At 40.6% G+C, this 13,633-nt stretch overlaps 1 protein-coding gene and 1 long non-coding RNA gene across 7 annotated transcripts in view; one reads left to right on the forward strand and one right to left on the reverse strand.

Annotated features, from left to right (window-relative positions):
* Nucleotides 1-13,633, forward strand: part of nrxn2b (neurexin 2b) — a 719,066-nt gene that overhangs the window by 541,454 nt on the left and 163,979 nt on the right. The gene's annotated exons all lie outside the window — the stretch shown is intronic.
* LOC147336197 (uncharacterized) lies at nt 9,552-10,689 on the reverse strand. The gene is made up of 3 exons (XR_015128638.1): nt 10,564-10,689; nt 10,312-10,379; nt 9,552-9,842 (listed from the first exon to the last, which is right to left on the reverse strand). It is a non-coding gene; the product is annotated as an uncharacterized LOC147336197 (long non-coding RNA).

A 13,633-nucleotide genomic window follows, 5' to 3' on the forward strand; every position in this document is an offset into this window, starting at 1 on the left:
AAGTAAACCTGAAACACAAAAGCAGAGAAAAAAGATCCAACTTTGCTCTCGCTGCGTTTGGCACCAATATAGCTGTCATTTCTTTTTGTCCTTCTCCTCTGATAGGTCTTCTTTTCTGTCTCTCCCACCAGTGCTCCGATGGTTTCAAACCTCAGGATAAAACCTGGTTATTCCTCTTGTCAAAAAAAAAAAAAATAGAAAAAGAATCCCCAGAAGGTGTTTTGTCACGATGAGCCAGTCAAATTAAGTGTCCCTGTGGTTAACAGGGCTGTTGATCAATTCAAATTTAAGTATACTGTTTTTGAACAGAACCTCTACTTGAACTTAAAATTTAACAAGCACTTTTAGCTGTTAAGTAGTGTCTTGCTGAAGACGTTCGATAAATAGCTTTAAAACATGTCTATAGTTAGACAGCATGCAGAAAAATGTACACACTATAAATATATGAATATGAAGTACAGGCACACAGTGCTCAAACAGGAGGAAATGTGTTCAGAATTAAATATATGCACTGTGATAAGCAGTGTTTCTGTTACCTACCAGGTCACATTGCCTAAGTGGATATTTGTTTTGGCCTTTCTATGAAGTGTGAATGCTGACATTAAATGTCAGGGAACTAAGAAACTATTTGCTCCAATGAATCTTCTGCTAATATACTCACGCAGCCACTCTGCCTTTGAATGTTTCTTCCAGTCCACTGCTTTGCCTGAGGGTTTTAGGTCCTTGTGGTCCTCACGTAATTGATAAGAAGAGTTCGGGACTTTCGATTTTTTTCCTCACCTTCCCCATTCCTGCCTCACTTCAAAGGCAGCCATTTTGCAAATGCACCCACGTACAGTAGAGTCCCGCCCCAAGCTGCACCCCTCTTTCACTGTGTGTCTCTTCCACATTCCACCAGCTCTCACCCCTTGTTCGCACACTTACCCTTTAACGCTAAACTTTGCTGTCTAACCTTTGCGGACCGCCAGAGCGCAAAGACAAATGTTTCCCATTGAAATGAGAATTGATTTTCCCAATGGCCTCTGCAATCAGCAGTTTGTACATTTTCATTTTGATAAAAAAGTGGTGAGGGGCATCGCTGCAGTAATGATTGTCCCTGCGGGGAACTGAAGGGCACTCGGGGAGAAGAGGGCTGAAGTGGCAGAGAGGGGATTGGTAGTGACCACAATGTTGTTAGAAGGGTTGGGTTCAAGCCGCAATCGGACTTCCTAGTGTGTGCATTTCTGACATTCTGTAGTCCGCTACATCAGACGTGAGCAGTATGAAAGCTTTACATTTCAAAACTCCGTAGAGAACAGTTGCTTTGTAGAAAAACAGCAAGTAACACTTGACTATTTATACATTTATCTATCCTGGTCCGGCCACTAACATGTAGCTCATTGGAGAACATTAATGAAGAGGACAAAAAAGGAGCAGAGAAATCTGAAAATGATCAAAACAAAAATCATATTTGTGAGAGTTTGGTTTTAGTGATTGGAGATCAGACGGGAGATAAACTTAATAGAGATGAGTGGCAAGGTAAAGGTCACATTCTGATGTACCAAGCCGAAGGCTGGCATGATCCCCTGCCAGCAGTTAGCAATCGCTTTCACCTGACTTCCCCGTTCTTCTGGCTTCTACTTCGCTCATGCTGCCTGTCTTGTCGTCCCCATCGTGACTCAAACATCTGCGTTGCTGCTTTTTGATGCAGAAAAAGAAGCCCCAAACTTGATCTCAGATCACAGTTTAACCTTAGCGCACCGCATTTGACGCAAAGTATAAGACTTCATGAATAAGTACTCTTTTATCTATAAAATCAAACCTAAAAATAACACCATTTTTAAATAACCTGGAACTGACAGTTCCGTCATATCGCCCCCTGCCTGATGCTTCTATATTTACTGTCTCTCGCCATTTAAAGAAGCAAACAAAAACATCTTTTAAAGTTTATGCATGCAACATCATTACACGAATGTAATAAATCCAATGGATTGGACACTTTTATTGGCCCTCAGTGCAGCTAATTTAATTTAAAGTGCCATCTATATGCTAGTGGCAAACCTGTGCCTCCTACACATTGACGTCTGTTTAATCTGGGGAGAGGTGCAGTCAGAGGTTTGTGCCACTGCTATAGAAGGATACAGAAAAGAATGATTTATCATGACTGATGCTAAGACCTGCCGCTTCAGGTACTACACCCTTTTGGGAATCTGTTTCATTTTGAGGATATTATTTGCCCTCAGTTTAGTGTTGGCAATTATGCTACACTCCAGCCTTCACTATTTCCAACTTCCCTGTTGGCTTGGAGTAAATTACATACTTTTTCCTTCCATCTTCCTTTTGCGAGTATGAAGGTGTCTTTATGAATTAAATAGTGGAAATACGCATCTATCCTTAGTCGGATAAAGTCACACACATGTAAATGTAATTTAACAGAAATTAAAAATATATAGATGGTAAATGGACTGGTTCTTATATAGCACTTTTCTACTCTCCTGGAATACTCAAAGCGCTCTATACACACCCATTCGCACAAGCACTATTATCTATACGGTGAGTGCTTTCTAACTATCATTCAAACACATTCATTTGGGGTTAGCATCTTGCCCAAGGATATTTGTCATGCAAACTGGGGGAGCCAGGGATCGAACCATCAACCCGCCGATCAGCAGTTGACCTGCTTTACCTCCTGAGCTACAATCACCCACAGTTACAGGCATGCATCAAAACTAGGCAGTGTGTTCTGCAAAAGCACACTAACAAAGCCAAAGTCAGGTGGATTAAGATACACGATATGCGCTGTTATCACTTTTTCTGGACAATCTCAGTGTTGAAGCATTCACACTTTTCTCTAGTTCACTGATTCCCATGAACTACGTTGCAATTACTTGAGATCAGAAAGTATAAATTTAAAATTTCAAGGCAGGGATTGCTTAGACAGCAATGGAGTGCATGTGTTGGAAGTGTGTATGTGTCTGTGTGCGTCTCTCTTAGCGCTGTTGAAAAGTGAGAGTTGGGGATCTGCTACCTCTTAGCCTTTTTATCCCTTGACATTTCCTTCACACTGGCCCAGTTTGCTTTTTCTCCTGAATATGAAGAGACACTGACAGAAAGGTTCAATGTTCTCCTTTTCCTGCTGTATTACCAGCTTAATTCCCCCACTCTCACTACAAAATGAGCTCCTTTATGGCCTTTGTAATTCTAAGCTTTACCCAGATCTATCACACTTGGAAAAATGGTGAGGACTCACCCCTGTGGCTTAATGCGGTGTATATCTGTTGGTAGGCTGGACTGCTTAGACTAATTGAAGCTCAGCATGGTGTTTGATAAACAAGCTGTTCCCACTACTGCATGCAACTAATAGAATCTTCTCAGTGGAATTAATAATGGCACGATAATTTAGTCCATGTGTGTCACTTCGAAAGGAATTGGGTGAGGGAGATAAGAGTTGCGAAAAGAAGATAAATTCTAAACATAATAATTGCATTAATATTAAACATGGAAACTGTAGACTGTATCTATTTTTATTGCGGATGCATCATTAATGGCACCTTCGCTGAAAGCATTAGTCTAATGTAACACTTTATATGATGGATGTCTGTTTGTTTCATGTTCAAAGCATGATGGGATGATTTCACGCAATGTAAACACGATGGTTTTGTTTAGCTGTGTGTTTCCCCTTTAAGAACTGCTGTTTGCAGTCATAGTGTAGCTTTAAGTGGCTGCTGTCAAGTAGCTAGTTGGTTACAGACTGCCAAGTGCCACTTCACAGATTATTCAGTGTCTGCAGTAGAGTTGCCCTGTAGCAAAGTGCAGGATAAGAGTAAAACACAATAAAAACCTGTAGCAAATGGATACATCTATTCTCAGTGTAAGGAAGAGGACTCCCTTACTGCATTTATTTATATTGTATTGTCTGTATAGCACTTTAGAGCACACCTTTCACTTTATTAAAAGCACCTTATCAAGCACTTTATGAGCATTGCACTTTAAGCATGGATTTGCACACAAGCAGTTTAAATATTTATTGTCTATTTATTGGGAATTTTAAAATCAGTTGGTAGCCTTATTTCAGATCCTGCACAGCTGCTCCTCGTCAAGGAATGTGGTGGTTGTCTGTCAGGAGAGAAGAATGGTGATTGAGATTGTGATTAAGGTTTACCAATAAGGAAAACTAATGCAAATGTGTGTGTGAAATCTAGGGATAAAAGTGTTGCAAATAAGTGTTTGTAAGTTAATGATTACTCACCTTTCTTGCCTGTGTCCTCTTCAAGGTGTTTGGGCAAATGTTTCCCTGGGGGTCCAGACACCATTTAAAGGTTCCAGGAGAGACCATTGGTAAAGAGAGTGTGGTGAATCTTTTTGTGCTTGGGTTTCTGGGTTTTTATAATATTGGGTTTGGTGTAACATTAAAGTGTGAAGTATTTATTAATATGTAAATGTGAAAATGTATTTATGTATTTATTTATTCTTATTGATATATTGTATACTGTGGTGGAAGGTTGGGATTTAAGAATTTACCTGAGAGTGGAATAATGGTTAAGTCTGTGACAGCTGAACATATTTAAGGCTGCCAGTTGTCATTAGAGGATGGATTTTTGTGCTGTGAAGAAGCTCGACAAGTTAATTGTTTTAAGGAGAGCCATAGAGCAAATAAATACTTTGTTCCACTACACTTGCCTTGGTCTGTCTCACTGTGTTTCCAGCCGCTAAGGGCTGCCCTGTTACACTCAGGCTGGCAGTGAGCGTGTTTGCCGGGTTATTGCGAATATGCTGTCAGTGAAAGACCGAAGGCTGTCATTCACATTTGATTGAAGCTGACATTTTGTTGACATTCACCCTGTCGCCCTTTCTTGATACGCGAATCAAGCCTGCTTTGCTTGTCGGATGGCTTCCATTAGTTGGGCGTTTAGGTGTATTAGAGCAGCTCCCTGGTGGATTACAGTGTTGATAGTCTGTCAGTCTCTTGCACTCTAATGCCAGCCTTCAAAGATTCCTCCTCTTTGTCTTTGTTTATCATTTGCTCACTGATTGAAAGCCTTGATTGGCGACTCCGCAAGATTCATCTGTAAGCAGTCATCGAGAACCTCAAGTATGCGACTGCCAATTCCAACCTTTATTCTACATGATCGTATGTGAGATTGGATTTAAATGGGTGTTACCTGTGCTGCTAAGTTGTGTCATGATGATTGATGTGTGCACGTTATTTCAAGTCAAACTGATTAATAGCTAATTTTACCAAAAGGATGTCTGCAGCAGGGCAGCACAGTGATATCCAAAGATATGCATGGAGGTCAGGTTAATGTGTCATTCTTAATTGGCCGTAGGTCTGAATGTGATAGTGATAGTATATTTCTCAAACAGAAATGTATACACAGCCGGGACCATAAATTACCCTTTATCCCTGTGACAGGCCAGCGACCTGACCTGGTGTTCCCTGCCTCTCACCCTTTGGCAGCTGGGGTAGGGTCCACCCTGCATGCAGCAGTAATTCTTCAACACTCTACTAACTGGTATAGCAGGAAACAAATGTAAAGGGCAGATTTGTTGGCAGCTAGCCATTACATTTGCACCAGTAACCGATTCGGCAATGCTAGACAAGGTATGTGATGTCCATCACAGCTGGCAAGGAGGCCCAGCAGTGTTTCAACAGTATTTTTGAAAATCCAATGTTTCAATCTAATGTTTCATCCATCAGACCTCACTGAGAATACGACTGCTGTATCTGTAGCACAGACTGCCAACTAGATCAAAGTTTATCCCTTGATGCAATGTAAAGGATACTTCACTATGAAGCAACAGATGCTTGAGAAATTCAGCTTTCATCTGATTCTGGTACAGAAATAGTTCCTTTTACTTGTTTTACCTCTCTTTCAGGAGCTATATTTACAATTAGACACAATAATTCAGGGATATTTATAGCAGCTCATCATGACTATGAGTATGAAGAAGAGCAAGGAACAAATGCACTGCAATGACCCAATTTGTTTGAAGATGGAAATTAATTCAGTCTTAAGCAATTCTGGTTGAGTGACAGGCCTGCGGAGAGGCCTTGATTTCCCCACAGTGCATTCACTCCCGTCTTTAAGCTAACCTCATACATAAAAAGACCACCAGTTAGGAGTTAGTCAGGGCTTCCCACCGTCCTGGATTATGGTTCCTTAATTGAGTGTACTGGAGGTCACTGCACTTACTCTGTCTCTGCAGGGGGGGGGGGGTTTATTTGGAAGCAGCCTTGCCAACAGAAGGTGATGACTTGCTAATAGCTGCCAGCTACAGGCAAAATTGCCTGTCAATTAAGGTAATTGGGCACATAAGCCATTTTTTTGCACTGTCACTTTATCCACATTTATACAAAAAGTAAAAATGCCGTTGAAGTTCATCTGACACGATGGGTGATGGAATAGCTCCCAGCCAGAGATGAATTTCAGCTGTTATTTTAGCCGCTTCACCATTTTCCACAGAATATCTCCTCTGCACTAGTCGTTGATAACGCTTTAATAGCAAATTGCACACATTTCATAGTAATAGTTGATGCTTTTCAGTTCATGGATTGGTGCAATGCACGGCAATGTATTCAACTCTTGCAGTGTCTTCAGCACACCTGTATTTCCCCAGTTTATCTACATATTTGTTCTCCTTTCTTACTTAGTTAAATTAGAAGGGTTAGCTGTCACCTGGATTCTCATATTTCTGTTTCACTCACAGCTCTTTCCGCATTCAGTTTCTGCTTATGAACTTGCATGTCTGTTACCCACTGGTGACACCAATCACGTTAGGTCTAGCAATCACAGAGTGAGGCTACTGAGGGGAAGCCGAGAATAGCACCGCGATCAATAGGCAAGCACTGAAATTCAGGAGGCGGAAGAAAATGCATAGCAAATGTAACTTAGCTTTGGAGTGCCACGAGACACAGAAGCAGAAAAGCAGCGGTATTTGAGCTCCTCCATACATTATTACACAGGTGTAGTCTATACTGTAGACAAAAAACAGCACACTGAAATTTTTGCCAAAGGTAAGAACAAGTGTTGGCTTAACACTGACTGGAAGTGAATACATTTTCATAACAGAATTTCTAAATCAAAAGCAAGCGAGACTTCCACTTTAGACCTGAAGGGAGTCTGGGCCCTTGTAAGAAAGAGGAAAGAGAGGGACTCTTCCCTTAAGCCGTACTTTACCTCCATAGCTCCCATAAACCAGGAATATTCCAGCATACAAAAAATGAAATTGATTTACAAATGGGGGAAACTGTAAAACCGGTAGCTCTCAGCTGTGTATAAGTGTGTACATAAAATCTAGTGGGCGCCTGGCCACAGAGTTCGAAGGCGCATAAAAGCGCATTGTTGAGCTGAGCTGTTGAGAGTCCAGTCACCTCCCTCACTGTCCTCACCTCCTGCCCCCATGTTCTACTTCCATATCTCACCTCTTGTGTCTCCATTTTTGCTGTTCTCTCACTTTCATCTGGCAGCTACTTTTATTTACTATGCGTCTTTTTTTTCCTTGTTTTTTGCATGGGCCTGACCCACGAGTGTGTCAGCTCCTGATTGAAGCCTTCAATTTTTTAGCCAATTGCAACACGGTTCTGGGCAAAGTCTCCCTTCAACTACTGCCACTGACTCAACTCTGGCGCTGCCTGGTGAATTATTCACGAGTGACCTCTCTCTTCCCCTTGGGTAGAGACCTGCAGAGCTGCTTTTCTTCTAAACGTGATTATTTTATGCTTTAAGGTGGCAAACAAAGCTGTAGCTAATGCACTCGCCATTGCACATTCATTCAGTTTGAGCTCCCACTGGGGATTTATGTTTCTTTCATTAGCCCAGCCTAGCAAACACAAAGCTTAAACTTATGGCATTAAAATAATTCATGAGGTCGCCTAGATGGAGCTTCGAGTGTGGTTACCAGGCAGTAACGCATGTTAGCCGGTGTCGTAAGGCTCAAAGGGGAGACAAAGCCAAAACATAAACAATCCAAGAACAGCTCTTGGGGTGTAGGAGGTGATGGGGAAAAATAGCATGAAAAGGATATTTCGCACAGAGCTTTATAAAAGCACTACCTGGAGATTAGAAATAAAGGCAAAGTTCTCTGTAACCTCTGCGGGGGATGGCTACCACGGGAGGCTTTGTCTATAATGTCTGCTTATTATTTAAAGCCAAATCAGTCCTGGTATAGAGACAATATCAGCAGCACTTTTAAGTAGCAGTACGTAGGTGACATGGTGGTCGATGTTCACTGAGGGCTGATATAGAGATGTGTGGTGTCTGGATTTACCATTAAAGTCAATAACCAGCATGACATACTGCACAGTGCAACCTTTGTATTGCAAACCAAAGAGGCAGGCTTTTCACTTTCCCTTGGGCTCGACCGCTGTGCCTGTTATGCTGAAGAAACACAAGTACACAAACACTCGCACAGTCAGACATGGACGACTGCATCCACCCACCACGTAGTGTGCTCAGTTTTTCGCTCTCTGTAGCGCATAGAACAGACCCACACATTTCTACTATGGCTTGCTATAACATCAGTTTTACTTTTGCAGATGAGTTATAACCAAAGTACAGATCGCATCCATTCTATTTAATTAAATAACACAGTAAAAGAGTTAATAAGGACTCGCATCGCAGCGGAAGCTGTGTAAAAAGTCTTCAGTTGTCTTCAGTATATTTCCTGGTCTTGCAAATTACTGTGTAGACAGATGATCTTTTAATGTTTGGATTAACTTGGATTAAGCTAAGCTTTGCTGTTGGTGCTACTGGAGCCACACAGTTAAACAGGTACTTTTTTTTAATATTAATTCATTTATCTTTTTTTATTTTGATAAAACGGAGTTCAAGTTAGGATTTAGTTTTTCACACCTGCAGATTCAGCCACCATGTTTATCTCAGGATTTGGCAGCAAAACAAATTCTGTCCACAGGTGTCTTCCTTATTAGAAAAATGCGCCTACCAACCGGCCCGTCTGGTATTGATGTATGTGTGTGTTTATGGCTGAACTCTATGCGATTGTGCAGGATGTGCTTTGTATTCTAACCCAAAAATATAATTTATGGGCGCAGCCTTTGACCTACTTAGAAGAGAAACTTGCAAAGGAAGCTACAATAAAGCAAAACCTCATCCAGCCAGTTCCAAATCTTTCTCCACTAACTCCACCTGTGTTTAGTGAACTGTTCATTATGCAGCTCCTATTTTTCTCACTAGACACCAATCAAAACACTTAGCTAGCACTGATTTTCTGGCCACCACAGCTGTCCACTGTCATCACCAGTATTGACTGGGTTATTAGCTTCCCCTGACTGATGCCATCACGGCTGTAAATGATTATTGGATTGCTGTAGAGACAAATGATGCAGTGTAGCCACAGCTGCATGCGTAGGTTCTATTGACATCCAGACATTGGAAAACAAGGTAAAAGGAAAAGGTGAAAGAGTGTATCCAGTAGCAGTTTGTCAGTGTCTAAATGTGTGTTTTTCATTGCCCTAGAAACCCCTAAAATGCAGCGAATCCTGATCAAATGTGAGGTTGTATATTAATAGATTTGTGGCATGTCTGGTAATAAAAAAGAAGATACTTGCCTTTTTGTCATTTTTATTTCTCTTTAAAGACCTTCTGTCCTCTGCTCATAAGGACATTGTGGTTCCCCAAGGCAAAGACTTCCGTGTCTGTCAGTGCGTTAAATGGAAGTGGAGACGGAGAAGAGAGCACTTGGTAATTTGGCTGAGGTCATCCTGTTGTTGTCCACAGTGTAGGTACACGGCAGATGGGCTCAGCCCCTTGGTGAAATTAGCAAAGCAGTTGTCCTTGGTGACATCGACTGTCTTTCACTGACTCAGGCCTCTTTTTTTTTGGCTTGTAGTGTACAGTAGAGTACTGTCAAAGGCAAGTAAGATAGGAAAAGCACAAATCATTGCTCTTTCATTACATTTCTTTGGCTTCTTCTTCTTTTTCAGTCCTATAGGCTAGGCTTGTCTTTTGAGTTTTGAGTTTAGTGTGCAACATTTTACACAATTAGCTATTGTGCCCAGAACTGACATAGCAGAAATCAGTTGTAGGTCTGATTAGGCCATCAGCAGTTCCTCTATCCTTAGATCACTAATAAATTAGGACTCTCCTTATGGTAGTGTCTGCTCTTTGTCCATCTCAAAAACTCTTCATTCAATCCACTGCAAAAGGAATTTGTTTTGGGTGCAATAACATGTGCCTGTGTGTCTGATTACCACTAAATTAACAGTAAGTTTTTTTGTTATTGTAAACGATGTGTTCCTTTGTATGCTCAACATCCACTCCAGTCTCAACTTAAAGTGGTTTTGTGGCACCCTGACAACGCTTCAGTACTTACACCTCTGTTTCTTGAAGAAGGCAGCCGTTATTCACTTTACGATAAGAGGCAGGTAGTCGGCAAAGCATCTGAAGTGGTTGAACAACAAATGTTTTTGATGAAGCAAATATATATATCAAAATGAAGAATAAAAAAGACATTGAATTTAAATGTAACAATTCGTTCTACTGTATCTTTTTGTATTAAATAAGATCTGCAAAAATGCAGTGTACTTTTTCCTTTCGTGATCCCACTCTCCAGTCTGCAGCCTACCTCCTTTGTTTTCCTTAAGCGCTCTGCCCACTTCATCTCCTCTACCATGTCCTTCAGGGGAGGTGGGGGCACTGAAAGCAGAAATAGCCACTCATGCATCACTACAGTCAAACAGCCTTGTTCGTGCCTCATCTCTCACTCCATCACCCTTTTGTCTTTTAAACAAAGGGCCAGTGTAAACCCTTGGAGAGTACTGCACTGACCCACCACCTTCCAGCTCTTCCACCGTGTTCTGCTTTCCCGTGGTTAATTTTGAATTCTTTTATGGTAAAATGTGACAATAGCAGAAGAGCTTGTATGTAGCTGAAAGAGAGACTCAAGGTCTGAAAGACGTAGTCTGAATTGTCCAAGGATCTTCTCTTTGCAGTTTCTCTTTCTGCTTTTCAGGCATTGTAACATGTTCTCCAGGGTCACATGAAATAAAAGAACACAGATTTTAGACACCTGCACATTGACATGGTTAAAGTTTTGAATGTCTGCTAATCTTCAGGCTGGATCTGTTTTAGTCCAAATTTACACCAGTGCCAGTTTTTTACATTTTGCAGGTTTTTGCATGTAATTAGGGTTCGACTCACTTAGAACTGCAGCTAATTACATTATCAGTAACATGAAGTTCTTTCCAGTTAATGCTGCCGCCACATTGGATTAGCTACTCAGTGAGCGTCCGGCTCCAGTTGAAGTTTAATGACCACACAGCTGCGACTCTAGGCTACCCTTTATTTGGTGCTAGAAAATACTAACATTACAATGATTTATTGCTGGTGGGGTCTTTGTTTCGCAAGAGCTTTACTTTGTTTTACTAATTCACTGCAGGACATTTGCGTACTTTTGTGATAGAATGCATAATTTGAATTACTCATCCCCACTACAGCTTGTCTATGTGTATATTTGCAAAATGGACAATGGACCCCTGCAGACTCACAAAACGCACTAAAGCATGAGATAATATCGTTTCTTGTTTTAATTTGGCCTTTAAAAGTATGTAAGCAAGGTGCACACAGTCTTCCTCTCTGCCTAGTAGATGAGTAACATGTTGCAAATGGTTACAGTAGCCAGCACGCAGCACTTTGCTGTTTTCTATTAAGTTAAATATTTTGCACTCTTAGTAACTTCAGTTTGGGGCTTGCAGCACTGAACATTACTGATTGCTCTAGAATTGTTATACTACAGGCATTTTAAAAAACCTGTTACCACAAACAATTTGTTCTCTGTTTTTGCTCGCTGACTATAATCAGAACTGAATAACCAGTACAAAAGGGGCTAATTTGCTTAATCTTCCATGAGCTTTAGCACTGCAGAAATGCAACTCACAGTGTGCTGGAGGAAGTTTTACTGCAAGAAATGAGCCTGAAATTCATTGGATATTAAAAGTCCTGAAGTTTTTTTTGTCAGAAAAGTACCCATTAAATATATTTTGGACTGCTGTATGTGCAACAATTATTATCCAAGGTTATCCCCACAACACACACACATCACAATAAAAGCTGATAGTGTATATACATTTAGTTTTCCAGCCTATAATAACTGAATTGTCTTTGAGATGAAGTTTTTTGGGTGTAGCTTCTGCCTCTGTCCTGCCAGCCGCCATGCTTTATCTGTAACTGCTGAGTGTGAGAGCAGAGAGGCAAGTCCTGTGCATTGAGATTGATAAGGTGCTGCATTAGAGCAGACAGACTACTGATTGCAGACAGTGGTGATCAGGCGTGTCAGAAACTCAGCGCAAATACCCACGTACACACATTCTAGCACACATTCACCTTGTAGGAAATGCATACGCAAAAACACAATGTGTTGCTCTCTTACTAAGGCCCGCTGACACAAAGCAATAAAATTCCTCTGAAGTGACAGATGAGGATGTGTGTTTCTTTCTCTGTTTCTTGAAGGCAACTCTTTGTCCAGCTTAGCTTTCGGTGTTCTTGGGTAAATATCTAATATCTAATATTAGAATAGTTTATCTAATATTAGACAAGCATAAGCTTAAGAAAATACAAAATGCAAGAACTCTACATTGCTGTGGAGGAGTTCTGCCCTCTCTTAGTGTTTCCATCATAACACCACTTGTTCTACTGGGGGTGTGATGGTGTGAATTGCTGTTAGTTTTTGCTGTTAAACTTTAGTTCAAGTTCAACTTTTTTCTCATCAGTCCACAGAATATTTTCCCAAAAGACTCATGATGTTTTGGTAAATGTGAGACGAGCCTGTGTTTTATTTTTGGTCAGCAGTGTTTCTCTTCTTGGATCTCTCCCATGGATGCCAGTCACTTTCCTATTGTGGAATCATGAACACTGAGCTTAACTGACTACTGCAGTTCTTAAATGATGTTTTGGATTTTTTTGTGGTCTGATTAGTTGTCAAACGTGCCCTTAGAGTCATGTTGGTAGGCTGGCTACTCCTGGAAGGTTCACCACTGTTCCAGGCTCTCTCTTTTAATGGATAATTGATTTCATTTTGGTTCACTGATGTCCCAAAGCCGTAGAAATGGATTTGTAACCCTTCCCAGACTGATAAATGTCAATGACTTTGTTTCCTATTTTGTCAGAGTCTATTTAAGTAATTCCTTGATTCAACAGATCTGGCAGTAATCTAGCCTGGGAAAGGCTTGCGAAATTAAACTCAGCTTTCCAAAAATTGTGGTTAATCATAGTAAATTTATGATTTGGGTGAGCAATTACTTTTTTTTGGATAGGGCCAGGTAGATATGAGTAGGATTTTTCCCTTAAAGAGAGAATCGTCATTTAAAACTACATTTTTGTATTTAATCTTGCTATGTTGTCCTAATATTAACATTTTCTTGATGAACTGAAACATGTAGGTTTGACTAATTCATACACCAAATTATAGACACACACACAGTATGAAGTCAAGGATTGAAGATATTGTAAGAGCTAGTCAGTGAGACGTTTTTGTAAGAGAAAAAATTGAGCTCCTTATATATAATAACTCTAAACTTCTGTTTTATCATTGAATTCTGACAGTGAGAAACTCATGTCTGTGTTACGATGTGGGTCTTGTGCATACTGAAAAATGAGAAAGATAAACCATTCTTCATACCTTAACATGAGGATTAGGT

Source organism: Aulonocara sp. 'chitande type north' Nkhata Bay, linkage group LG3 (assembly GCF_057382095.1).
Source record: "Aulonocara sp. 'chitande type north' Nkhata Bay isolate Kocher_YH1m ecotype deep benthic linkage group LG3, A_spYH_male_GT1.1, whole genome shotgun sequence".
NCBI lineage: Eukaryota > Metazoa > Chordata > Actinopteri > Cichliformes > Cichlidae > Aulonocara > Aulonocara sp. 'chitande type north' Nkhata Bay.